General features: G+C 39.9%; 1 pseudogene; it reads left to right on the top strand.

The window, feature by feature from the left end:
• LOC139705830 (zinc finger protein 431-like) overlaps window positions 1–12710 on the top strand; it is a 175623-nt pseudogene extending 162913 nt beyond the window's left edge.
• The last annotated feature ends 1017 nt before the right edge of the window (window positions 12711–13727 follow it).

Raw genomic sequence — 13727 nt, 5'->3', positions numbered from 1 at the left:
TATCATGTGTGAGAAATATGCTCACTTGTCCAAACCCAAATAATTGCCTTGTTATAGACCTGGGCCTTCTGAGAAACTGAGGCAGAATAAAGATCCCCTTCAAATCTCAATTCTTGCAATCAAGTCAGAAAAATTTCAGACATGTCACCTGGTAATAGGCATGAGCTTATTGAAGGGATAGGAAAAGGGGAAGGGAACACTTTCAAGGGAGAATGTGGTTTCTTTCAGAGAGGAGAAGGACACTGTGCTTCTCCTGCACTCCAGTTTTATTGTGTTATGGGCCAGGCTCTATGGGCAGTGACCAAATAGGCTCCACTTTACCTGAGACTCCATATCATGTAAGAAATGCTTCTCCCATGGAAAAGCCCCACCTCTGTACTCATTAATAGTTACCTAGCATAGCACACTTGGCAACACAACATAGCAATTCTTATACAATGTAAAATTGTTCTCTTTTGTTCCATTTTTCTTGGGTAAGATACCTTGTCAGATTGATTGTCTGGACATTAGTAAACATTTTCTAATGTGTACTGTACTAGGATCATTTTGACCCACTTCCTTCTGCTTGCTTGCTGCTATGCCAACCTGGAAAGCCCCGTGGGAAATGCCAATGTACCCATTGCATCGTCTTGCTAACTGCCCAATCCATCTTCTGTACCCCTGCTTGCAGCTATGTCAACCCAGATGTGATTTTTGCCTTTAAATATCCTAAAATGCTCAGGCTCAGGGCTGTTCTTTGCAGAGACAGTTATGGGTCCTGTGGGGTGCTGTGGCTGGTTGGCCAGCTAAATAAAAACTCCTCAATTTGTACAAAACTGGTGTGTTTTCTAAGTGACTGGCCCCACAACAATTTGTATCCCAGAGAAGTTTCCATAGAGGCCTGTGCAGGCCCATACACTTGACTTTTGGCTGACTGTAGGGTGACATCAGATTTTCAAGTCACCACTGTCATGGCAACTCTATGTCACCTTGGCCCATGCCGAGTGGTTTTAATTGGATTTCTTATAAAAAAAATTATCCTTATCTTCCAAAATCTTGCCTGTGAAAAGGGTCACAAAAGTCTCTCCCTGCAAAGTAATTTGGGTTCCTCTAAGGGTGTTTCCTGACTGTATTTCTTCTGCAGATAATAGGTGGTTTGCTGAGGAATGTGACATCACCTGTCAACGTTGGCTGGGCAGGGTTGCAGGTAAATTGCTTTTTGGCAAAGAAAGCATGTGGGATCAGCACAGTGGGCCCATTTTATAGAATAATTCTCTTTACATTGTATTCCCACTGTTGACTTCAGTCTTTACCCTAAAAGACTGAGACAAAGGTACAGAGAAAGCACAGCTTTACTGATGGTCTCACAAGATGGAATGCCTGGGGAAGCAGGCACACCCAGAGCCATTATGATCAGCATTTTATCCTCAGGTGCACAAGGTCCCCTCTACCTAACCCAGTTTCTCATTGGCTAAGTAATATTGGGTGTTCATCTTCCAGATCATCACCTGGGTTCCACTGTCTCCCATTGGGTCATTTAAAGGAATGTGTTGCCAGACACAGTCGCACATACTTGCAACCATAGTGTCTTGGGAGGCTAAAGCAGGAGGATTGCAATTTCAAGTCTCTGCAACTTAGTTATTTCCTAAGCAACTTAGCAAGACCCTGTCTCAAAATAAAATAAAACTAGAAAGAACTGAAAATTTGGCTCAGTGGTTAAGCCCCCTTTAGTTAAATCTCTGGTATCAAAAAAAATTATATTTATGTATTTAAAGAAATATACCATTAGTTGTCCCCACTTTCCTTTGTTATCTTGCAGCAGAAAAGTCTTTGTGTATTGAATGCATCTTGGCATGTACAGAGTTTTTACTTCTTCTAAACTAACAGATATTTCTATCTCTGTTGGTCAGGTTGATCCCTTCCCCTACCTCCTGTGGTGGTGAAGGTGATCCCCCACTCCCTGTCTTGACAGGGTCACAGTGAGAAAAAGTGCTGGCAAAGCCGCTCTCCCACTGTCTTGACAGGGTCACAGTGAGGATGAATGCTGGCAAAGCCGCACTGGTTGGTGGGAAACCAAAACCATGAGACCCTTTTTTATGTAATTGGGACTTTTCATTTTCATGCTTATGTTCCTGACAGGAGGCATGAGCATGTTAAATTCCAAACAAATTAAATTTCAGATGGCTGAAAAATAACAGGTAGTTCATGCCTTGGAGGCTGTTCTACTACCCCTCAGCATATCAAGGACAAAGTAGAAGGCTGTTCTTCTATCTCAGTTCATTGAGGACAAATCTGATAATGGACAACAATCATCCTCTGAAAGGTCATGAGAATTTTAGGCACCACATTGATTATATCAACTAGAACCCAAGCCCATATTTCCGGCCTCTTAGAAAACCTAATCATTATGCTTATTTTACAAAGTTCACCACATGTAGTCTCATTTTTGATTAAGGAAAGTTATATTATACACTTAGGAAAGTTAAAACATATAAAGATATATTCTTCTCTTTTTATAAACCCTTTTTTACTTTACATAGGGATATATGATGAGCATAGTTAATATTGGTGGAAAGTGGATTGATGTTTAAAACTTACTTTCTATTGAGAAAGATTATAAAGATATGAGAACAAGTGCACCTTGACTGAGAAACAAAGAAACTCTTTGAGAAAGCAGCTCAACCAGTTTTATGAGAATAAATTTAGGAATTAATTAAAATAGCTTTATAAGACACAGTTTTAGAATAATGTTAGAAATATTATTTTATTTAGATTCTTAAGTTTAGAAATTCTTAAGTTTTTAGTTGTATGGGTTTCTGATATGTTTTAAGAATGATTTATAAACTTTAGGATGTTTTAAGTATAAGATTTAAGGGGACTTTTTTAGATGGGAATTTTAGATTGGAAATAAAGTACAAGTGTACTTTAAACTTAAAGGTTAATGATTGGTTAGGAGACTTAGAGTCTGGTTACGTAGTTTGGCATTAGTTAATAAGAAAATAGCATATCTTGAGGAAAATAGTAAATCTTGGGAAAATCTGAAAAATGTAAATTAGTGACGTATTTTATTAATGATTCTGTACTTTTAATAATTAAATAACTAAAGGTCATATCCTGGAAAAATGTAAATTAATGTTACATTTTTTGTACAAGACTTTGTTATGTCTTGGCAAAGTTTTAAATTATATAATCAATGACGTATTCTGAATCTATAATGATGAGAAAAATTGTAATAAAAGATGACCCAGAGAAAGCTGCATTAGAGCTCTCTCTCTGGAGATTGCTCCAACGGAATGACTCCTGTCTCATCTTTTCGCCGATGCCACTCATCCTTCAGGACTCCCTGGACCCCGCTAGGGCAGGACCCCGGCACTGTGGGTCAAGTGTAGTTCAGGTGCATGAACTCTGGATCTGCCACATGCAGAGGCTGTGGTGCTGTTTGGTAACCTCCAATTATGCTCTGTTTCCCATCAGGCTGCCTTTCCTACATCCCAGTTTTACATTTAAGGGCTAAATACTATATTCTGGAAATTGATCCTTGGACTTTTTATTTCTCACACCATGTATATCTCATCAGAATCATCCACATAGTCATTCTAACAATTCCAGATAAAGAGAAACATTATCCTACATAGCTCTATATCCCCCTACACATATAGCTGTATGTCCCTTTTCTACATTCCGTTTTTGCATATTATTATTTTACATATCATACCTATAAAATTATAGATTAAACAGTAATTGGCTGGAATAGTTTTAGCATTATGTAAAACTATGTCTTTTGAGGACATTAAAGAGAGAGAAATGGTATAATTCGAATTTTTTTTCTTTTCTTTTTTTTTGTTATGGGGAATTGAACTCAGGCGCACTGACCACAGAGCCACATCCTCAATGCTATTTTGTATTTTATTAAGAGATTGGTTCTCACTAAGTTGTTTAGTGCCTTCCTTTTGTTGATGCTGGCTTTGAACTAGCAATCCTCCTGCCTCAGCCTCTGAAGCCACTGGGATTACAGGAGTGTGCCACCATGCCCAGCCTAATCTTTTTTGTCATTTTCTTTATTTAATCAATAATAGATTGGAGTCACCATCTGGAGTTATATTCTAAAACCCATTACATATATGCTCCCTCCCACTTTCTTTGTACTACATAAAAAGGGGACTGGGGATGTGGCCCCTGCCATGGATTCAATCCCTAGAATAGGAGAGAGAAAAGAAACAAAACAAAACAACAACAACAAAAACCACCTGGAGTTCAGCTTTCAGCCCTGGACAGGTGTGTGGCTGCTTTTCCACACTTGTGGAGATATAATCTTTATACATTAGCCCCCCCTCCCCTTGTTCATGGGCGATTTTGTTAGGTAGCATGAATTAGGGCCAGTGTGTAGGATGTGGAAGACTTCACAAAGCCCAAGTTTACAGTAAAGAAAAAACTTTATTTACTTTCCAGGAAGGGGTAGATACCACAGGCCTTATCTGCCCCAAGTATATTTTCATATGCAGGCTCTATGAGCAGAGCTGAGCAGGGTTTTTGTTTCTTTCTGGTTTGACTATCAGTTGAAACCCAGGAAGCTGAGAACACTGGGTCAGCATCTAGGAGTATGTTGCCTTCCTGGTAGGAGAAGGTGGGCTTGTGGATTTTTTTAAAAAATGTAGGTGTCTTTGAATGATTGACATGGGAAGAACACATGAGAGGGGGACTCCTCCTGAGACACAAAGTGAGGTCAGTCTGTGCAATGGAGTGATGGGTGTCAAGGGGACAAATGCGCACGAGCTCACAGACATGTTATGGGATCCATGGATGCATGGATCCCCGAAGCCACAGATAATAGCAAACCTTACATAGAGCATTTCCTATACATACCTGCCTATGATCACTGTTTCTATAAAACCTCAAAATCCTTGTCAGCCCCTGAAGACAGGGCTAAGCACAGGGTTCCCTTGTCTTCCTGGCGCAGCTGTACTAGTCAAAGTTCCTTTCCTGCTTTTCATCATGACCTTTTTTTCTATTTGGTTTTGGTGTAAACAGCTGACCTGACCTGTGGGATCACCAGAGTCAGGCCACTGCCTAGGACTCCTCTAACCGTAGAATGTAGAACATGTACAAAAAATGCACAGGCATCCAATTTATTTCCACTGCACATTGCTGCCTTACAGGATTGCCTCCTTCTCCCACCCGCCTTCTGCTGGGGATGGGACACTGAGCCAAGGCACCAACACCAATTGCTTCCTTTCATAGTTCAGGCTGCCTCCTCTAAAAAACAGTGGCAGGAGGTGATGAGAATTACTAAAGTAATTGCCAAACTGTTTGCATTTTTAGATATCATATATGTGTGACAAAAGTTTCAATTTTTTTTTGACTGTGTCTTGCTAAATTGCCTGAGGTCGCACCAGCTTATAAGATTTTATATATATATATATATATATATATATATATATATATATATATATATATATATATTTTTTTTTTTTTTTTTTTTTTTTTTTTTTTTTTAGGTACTGTGGAATAATCCCAGTGGGACTCGACCTCTGAGCTGGGTCCCCAACAGTTTTTACTTTATTTCAAGACAGAGTCTCACTGTTTGCAGAAGCTGACGTGAACTTGGGCTCCTCCTGCTTCAGACTCCCCAGGAACTGTTGTTATCATTGCTGTTCCTTTCCGTGGTGAGGTTACAACCTAGGGCTTCACCTGTGCTAGGAAAACCTCTCCCTAGAGCCACAGCCCAGGCCCAGAGGTCAACTTCTGTGCCGAGTTCCCAGCAAAGGCTTCCTTCTGGGATTGGTTCCCAGAACTCAATGAGGCCCGCGAGAAACAGGGCGGGGCCCAAGGATCTGTCCCTCTAGCCTATGTCTGCCATTGATTGGGTGATGTTAGCTGTCACTCACGATGCGGAGCCGCGCCTGGAGGCGGTCCATCAGGGAAGCCCGGTGGAACTGTCCAATCAGGTGCGCCGACGGCGGGGGAGGGCGGACTTCCGAGGCCTGGCGGGCTTTCGCGGTCTGGCGGTCTTTTCTTCCTCAGCAACTCCGTTCCTACCTTTCAGAGCCCGTCGTCCTCGGCTCGGGAGACTCAGGTGACTGCGCAGCCTGTGTACCGCGCTAGCTTGTGTGCCCGAAGGTCCCTCGAGAGGACATCGTGTCCCTACAGAAAGCAGAAATGGCAAGTTAGCGACCAGGGCTGACGGCACCTTTCAACGCCTGCCTTGAGGCCCGGAGTGCTGGTGAGCTGCGGAGCGTGGCAGAGTCGGTTCTTGCTGGTGGCCCTGGTCTCTGTCCCCTGGTCCCGCGGGTTGGGCTGAGGGGCAGGTTCTTGAAGTCAGAAGCAGGCGTGCGGCCTTCTCCCCCCTGCCAGGTAGCCCTAGCCGCGGTCCCCTGGGCCTGAGGGCCGGGCTCTGTGGCTAGTCCCTGAGGTCAACTGCGGACGTGCAGTTCCCGCTGGTGGCCCTGGGCCGTGGCTCTGAGTGTTGAGTGGGCGGCTCGGGTCGCTGCTTGCCCTCCTCTCCCTGCTGGCTGTCTGCTCCTACTCTTCCACATGTGTCCCAAGTAGGACCTCAGATCGCTTTCCTTCCCCCACTTAGGCGCCTCTGAAGTTGGCTGTGGGTGCTAAAACTGCACTTGCCCTCTGCTTTCTGAAGCGCCATCTGCTCCACAGCTTTGTCAGATAGTCGTTCTTCCTGCTGTGTTTCCAACGGACACATCTAGCAATTTTCATTTTTCCCCCTCGTGAAATATTGCAAAGCATCTATCTATCTATCTATCTATCTATCTATCTATCTATCTATCTATCTATCATCTATCTATTTATCTATCTATCTATCTATCTATGCAAAGCATCTATCTATCTATCTATCTATCTATCTATCTATGCAAAGCATCTATCTATCTATCTATCTATCTATCTACCTACCTACCTACCTATCTATATTGGGAGCAAAACTAGGGAAGCTTTGTCAGTGACATCCCAGCACCACCCCCCCCCCCCCCCCGTTGTTTTAATTTTTTTTTTTATTTAGAGATCTTCTCCCAGGTATTTTGGATGCTAGCCCCCAAAATGTGATGCTCTTGCTTCAGCCTTCAGAGTCCCTGGGATTACAGCCTGTGCCACTATTCCTGGCAAGAATAACACTTTGAAAGCATTTGTTTTCTGTTATAGAATATTATACTTGAGGGGAAAGAATAATCACCTGACACAAACTGTGTTTGGGTAAAGTAAGTGTTTTAAAGAAATAAGGGAGATTGTATTGGTACTAGGAATATTGAATCTTGGGGTACATCACCAGCCCTTTTTTGTTTGTTTATTGTTTTTTTGTCATAAATTATTTATTTTACTTTGTTTTTATTAATTATACGTGACAGGAGAATGCATTTTTGACACATCATACATAAATAGAGTGTAACTTCTCCTTTTTCTGGTGGTACATGATGTAAATTCACACTGGTTGTGTAGTCATATATGCACATAGGATAATAATATCTAGTTAATTCTACTGTCCTTCATCCGCATCCCTTTTAAGCTTTATTTTTAGACAGGATCTGGGTATGTTGCCCAGCCTAGCCTGGAACTTGTGATCCTCCTGCATCAGCTTCTCAAGCTGTTGGGATTAAAGGCCCTGGCCATCCCACCTGAGGAAAATAGTTTATTTTGGTTCAAATATTAATGATGATAGTCAGACACATGAATTCATCTCATCCTGAATGATGTATGTGTCCCACCCTGGAAGAGATTCATATATATATATATATATATATATATATATATATATATATATATATATTTTTTTATATATATTTATATATTTATATTTATAATTATAATTATATTTATATACCCAGCCCCCCTCTATAATTATTTTTTTTCATAAATTTTGATTCAGGGTATTGCCAGCTTGCTTAGGGCCTCACTAAGTTGCTGAAGCTGGCATTGAACATGAAAGCCTCCTGCCTCAGCCTCCTGAACCTGGGTGTTTTTTGAAAACTGATTTCGAAAAACACTTTTCCTGCAGCATTCTTTATCAGATTTTAGGTGATGGTTGACTGGATAAACAATAATCTGCTGTTCTTACCAATTGCAGGCTGTTTGTTTACTTAAAATTCTTTTAAGGAATTTCTGCTAATTTTTCACAGTGATTGTTTCTAACTTAGAAGAGTGAAGGTTGTTTTGAACATTAAGATAATCCTGTGATGATTTTAGTACAAAACACAGAAACTTGGATGAGATCTGCTGTGTGCATTGTGTAGCCAGTGACCAGGGTCTCACACTGGGATGTGAGGCCACTGTCCTACATAAGAGAGGGGCCGTCTGAAAGGGGAGTGAAGGCCACACCATGCTTGCTATTCTCCACTGTTCTTCATGACTGCTTCATGTGGATGTGGTGAACATTTCAGGGCTTTTGGTCATGATGATGTTCTTGTTCTGACGGTTCTGCTTGTGTTTCCACTTCTCTCTGGAGGGCAAGCTTGTGGAGCACTCCCTCTCCCTGGAGCCATCGTCATCTTGGATTTAAATGGCTTTTCTTCTTCAAAGATCAGTTGATGTATTTGTGTGAGTGTATTTTGGGGGCTGTATTCTGGTGTATTTTATGGTAGTACCAGGATGGTTCCAGGCTTTCAGTTCTGTTCTGTTTCATTGCAGTAGTCTGATGGTTCCAGACTCTCTATTCTGTCATTTTGGTGTATGTTGATCTTTTTTTAGTGCTTATGATTTTTATAGAATTGTGTAGCTTATGACAGTACTCTGATGATTCCAGACTCCCTGTTGTGTCATTTTGGTGTGTTTATCTTTTTCCTTACTGCTCATCATTTTTGTAGAATTGTTTAGCTTATTCTATAAAACTAAATTTCTACTGGGTGCAGTGGTGCATGCATGTAGTCCCAGAAGCTGGGGACACTGATGCAAGAGGATGACAAGTTTAAATGCTAGCCTCAGCCACTTACGAGACCCTGAGCAAGTTAGTGAGTACTGTTTCAGACCAACAAATGTGCTGGGGATATGGCTCAGTGGCTAAGTGTCCTTGGTTCAATCCCACCTTTTTTTTTTTTTTTTTAATTTGCCCCATAATAAGTAAATAAATAAATAAATAAATAAATAAGCAAGCAAACAAATAAATAAAACTACATTTCTTCTAAGCTTTTCAAAAGTGTTAGTCTTTCACATTTGAATGTATAATAAACGGACTTTTGTCTACAGAATAGAGGGATGGAATGCTTTTTGCCACCTAGATTCCGGTTTGCCTACAGCATCATTGTCATTTCTCTCCATGACATCTGCTGTCACTCATCTTTCCATTCTGGGAAGGCCAGCTCACGATGGCTTTCTCATGGTACCTTTCTAATCTCTGCTGATACTGTGGTGCTCAGAAAGTCACATGTTTTAAGTCCTTGAGTATGGTTGTATGTCAGTGGTAGGGGCACCTTCTGGTGGGTGATATTTTTGGCTGTTCCATCACTGTGCAGACACCATAGTGTGCTTACAGTTGTACTTGTGGTAGCCTGTTTCACACCCAGACTGTGTTGAATAGGTGAGGATCAGGCTGATTTACCTCACCCTGGAAGTGCTCCCATGTTTGGTTTATTTATAACAGCATCATTACAGGCACGAGGAATCTCTTTCTCAACAGACAACCATTGCACATGTGGCCTATCTTTGTTCAAAGGGCCCTTGAGCAGAACATGGCTATGTGGCACGTAACTGTACCTTATGCTAGTGAACTGGCTACTGTTCAGAAGAAATTGACAGTCATTTATCATTCATTATTGCTATGAAAATTAGAAAAGTAGTTTCTGCTATTTATTAAGAATACTGTTTTTGAGACTTATATAAAACTTTGTAAGGGTGTTATTTGGACAAGGTGATATCTTTGGGGTGATATCACCTATTTCTAAGACACATGCTATTTTTCCACTTACCCCATTCTGCTTTGACAGTAACCAAATTATCAAATTGTTGTGTTTATTAATCATTGTACTTTACTAGTTGGCTAAAGTGGTTCTGGAGTAAAGCGCCTGCAAATTGTAGTTCTTCTTTTGGTGTAATCACACAGGATGAGCTCAGTCCCCAGTTAACACATTGTGACCACCTGTGTGAAAGATTTTCTAAATGTTTTCTGAGGGAACTCCTTAGTGACCCCACACTAAGAGTTTTTGCATGGGGGCTGAATATAGGCACTTTTTAAAGGAAGAAACAATATACTTTAAGAAGGAAACAGTAGATCAGTAAATACCAAGTTGTTTACATTAACTGTGTAGGCACAGTAAACCACTGTGGTTGGCAGGATCTGTCCCAAATGCTGAGTTTCCTGATTCTAGCAATTTCCTAATCAGTTAACTTTCTTTCTAAGTATAAGTAATATTGGGGGTGCTAATATCTGCTCTCTACTCCACAGGAATTGTTAGAATGGGTATTGGAGGTGCAACCAACAAAAAAGTTAGGAGTGATGTGGGAGCCTGTCTTTCTTACTATGAACTCATCAAAGGAAGGCTGTAAAACACTCTCCTGTTTTCCTTTTGAGTGACCCAATTACAGTGTAGGAATAACTAAGGAATTGAGTGCAGTAAAGATTTGGTGGACCAAATCATGGAATTGATTGCGAGTCCAGAGAATCATTATACATCATGCTTCTTGAATATTGATTCCTCATGCTGTCAATCTCTCCTGGCCTCCACCATACATTTGGGGGATATTTTAGATCTCGGTGACCCTTGAGGATGTGGCTGTGAACTTCACCCAGGAGGAGTGAACTTTGATGGATCTATCCCAGAAGAAACTTTACAGAGATGTGATGCAGGAATTCCTCAGAAACCTGGCTTCTATAGGGAATAATGATGTTTCTTTATTTAATCAAATAGAGATCTAATGTTTATTTTGGTCATTTATGTGGAACGAGAAAAGGAAATCATTTGGTGAATTATTGCAGCATAAAAGACACCTAGAATTTGTTAAGGAATTTCTACTTCCTAAGAAGTCATAATGATAATTCTGGATTGGCGTTCTAGGGGGGGAAAAAAGGAGAAGACAAGAACATTGAAGATCAGATTGAAAATTCTGGGAGCAATCTAAAGTAATCGTACTCATAAAAGGAAGCAATGTCCTTGAGGGAATCTGAGAATGTCATATTTTTAAAACAAACCAACTTAGGAATATGCACAACTTGAAATTAATTTATTCTTATAAGATTTTTTTTAACTGGAAATATATACTTAACTGTGACAGATATTCAGTCTTCTCAAGTACTTGACATGCAGAAAATAATATGAAACTGCTAGTGTGAATATCACTATTTGGATAATAGCCATAAGGAAGCTGTGTTGCAAAGGATTGTTTCCTTTGAATCTCTTTTATTTTCAGGCAATTTGAACAAGTCAGAAAATCTCGCCTTTACCTGATGTTGGTAGTAATGTAAGCCTAATACCCATGAATAAATACAAAATCATGAATGAATCAAATATTGATAATGTGCCAGTAATTATTCCAAGAAGTCATATGGTAAACTTCAAAGGTAAAGAAGATAATGTGGGGAAACTTTCAGTGAGATTCTTAACCTGACAAAGATAAATTTTAATAGCGTAAATCCATGTGACTGAATCATGTATGCAAAAGACTTCATATGTCCTTCATTCCTTCATAGGCAGATTACATCTCACTCTGAGCAGAAAAGCTACAAGCATGAGGAATGTAAAGAGAACCTGTGTGAATTTAAACAGTATAGGAAATCACTGGTTTCTTTCAAAAGTGTTCATACAGAAATGTTACTACAACCTCAAGATGGACTTTATAAAAGTACAGTAAGTGGGAAAGTCTTCATTTGTTCCAGTTCCATTCAAAGACACAAGGAAACTCATATTTGGTGGCAATCCTATTAATGTAAACAATGTAGTAAAGCCTTTTCTTCTCTCACAAGTGTTCAAAGACACATGATTACACACAGTGGAGATAAACCTTTTCAGTGTAAGGTATGTGGGAAGGTTTTCATTTTTATTCATTATTTAGAAGACCTCATTCTGGAGAGAAATCTTATGAAGGTGGTCAACACCCCCCCCCCCCGTTTTTTACTCAAAAGTCTTCAAATCTCATGATTATGCACACTGGGAATGGAAGTTTTAAATGTAAGTTATGTGGGAAAGTCTTTGGTTAGACCAGTTTATTTAGAATACATCAGAGAACTCATACTGCAAAGGAGCCCTATGAATGTAAACAATGTGGTAAATGCTTTCCTACATCCAGTTACCTTCAGATCCATGAAATAATGCATACTGGAGAAAAGCCCTATAAATGTAAGCAGTGTAGCAAAGCCTTCACTCATTCCTCTCACCTTCATGTGCATGGAAGAACTCATACTGGAGAGATGCTCTACAGTGTGGAAAAGCCTTCACTCAGTCATCTAACCTTCACTCACATGAACAAATTCAGAAGAGAAGCCCTGTGAATGTAAACAATATGGGAAATCCATCACTAGTTCCAGTCACCTTGGGATACATGGAAGAATGCATACTGGAGAGAAGCCTTATGAATGTAAACACTGTGATAAAGCCTATAACACTTCCTCTTATCTTCAAATACATGAACAAACTCATACTGGAGAGAAGCCCTATAAATGTAAGCAGTGTGGCAAAGCCTTCACTTGTTCCTCTATCCTTTACTCACATGAACAATCTTATACTGGAGAGAAGCCCTATGATTGTAAACAATGTGGAAAAGCCTTTGTTTCATCCAGTGAACTTCACTCACATGAATGAACTCATACTGCAGAGAAATCATACTAATAGAAACAATTGGCAAAGTCTTCTGTTATTACTTTTTCACTTATAAACATGTAGAAAGTTTGCTGGGAAAAAATTCTTTGAATTTAAAATGTGGTAAATTAATTTTCCTGTCAACTTCAAAGAAAGGGCTCAAACTGCTGAAAAAAAAAATATATATATATATATATACACACATATATTTGTCCCTGGGATTAAGTCTGGTGGTGCTCTACCCCTGAGGTACATTCCCAATTCTTTTTTCTTTTTTATTTGGATACATGGACTTGCTGAGTTCCTTAGGGTCTTACTAAGGAACTGAGGGAGGCCTCGAACTTACGATCCTTCAGCCTCAGCCTCCTGAGTCTCTGGGATTACAGGTGTACACCACCATGTCCGACTGAATAACTTTTTAAATATGACAAATCATTCCATTTCCCTAGTTGTCTTCAAAGCCATTTCACTCACACTTGAAAACAAACCTCCTAAAAGTTTGATGTTCCATTTTCCTGCTTGTATATGAAAATACTCATGGAGAGAAACCCTGTGAATGTGAGAAATGTGGGAAACGTTCCAGTTTTCCCCGCTTCTTCTATGGACTAGGAAGATTCTTATTGAAAGATTTATGCCAAATAAATAAATCCTGTGCAAGTAAGAAATGTAAAGTCTTCAGATGTTCTAGTTTTGTTCAGTTGTATGAAAAGACTCATACTGTAGAAAATCCTGTAAATAAGCAATATGGGGCAGTATTCAACTTTCACAGTTTCCTTCAAAGACATCAACAGATTCACATCAGGGAAAACCGTTCTGCCCTTTAAAAAGTGTGGTAACACTTTCAACTTTCCAATTGTCTTTAAAAAGCATGAAAGAGCTCATTCTGGAGAAAATCCTTGAATGTAGAATTGTGGTGAGGCTTCCAGTTGTTTCAAATCCATTGAAATTTGTTCAGACTTAAGGGAATTTTATTTTATCTATCTATTTATCTATCTACCTATCTATCTACCTATCTACATA

Source organism: Marmota flaviventris, chromosome 5 (genome assembly GCF_047511675.1).
Source record: "Marmota flaviventris isolate mMarFla1 chromosome 5, mMarFla1.hap1, whole genome shotgun sequence".
Taxonomy (NCBI): Eukaryota; Metazoa; Chordata; class Mammalia; order Rodentia; family Sciuridae; genus Marmota; species Marmota flaviventris.
Note: the sequence above shows the minus strand (reverse complement) of the source record. Positions and strands in the feature narration are given on the sequence as shown.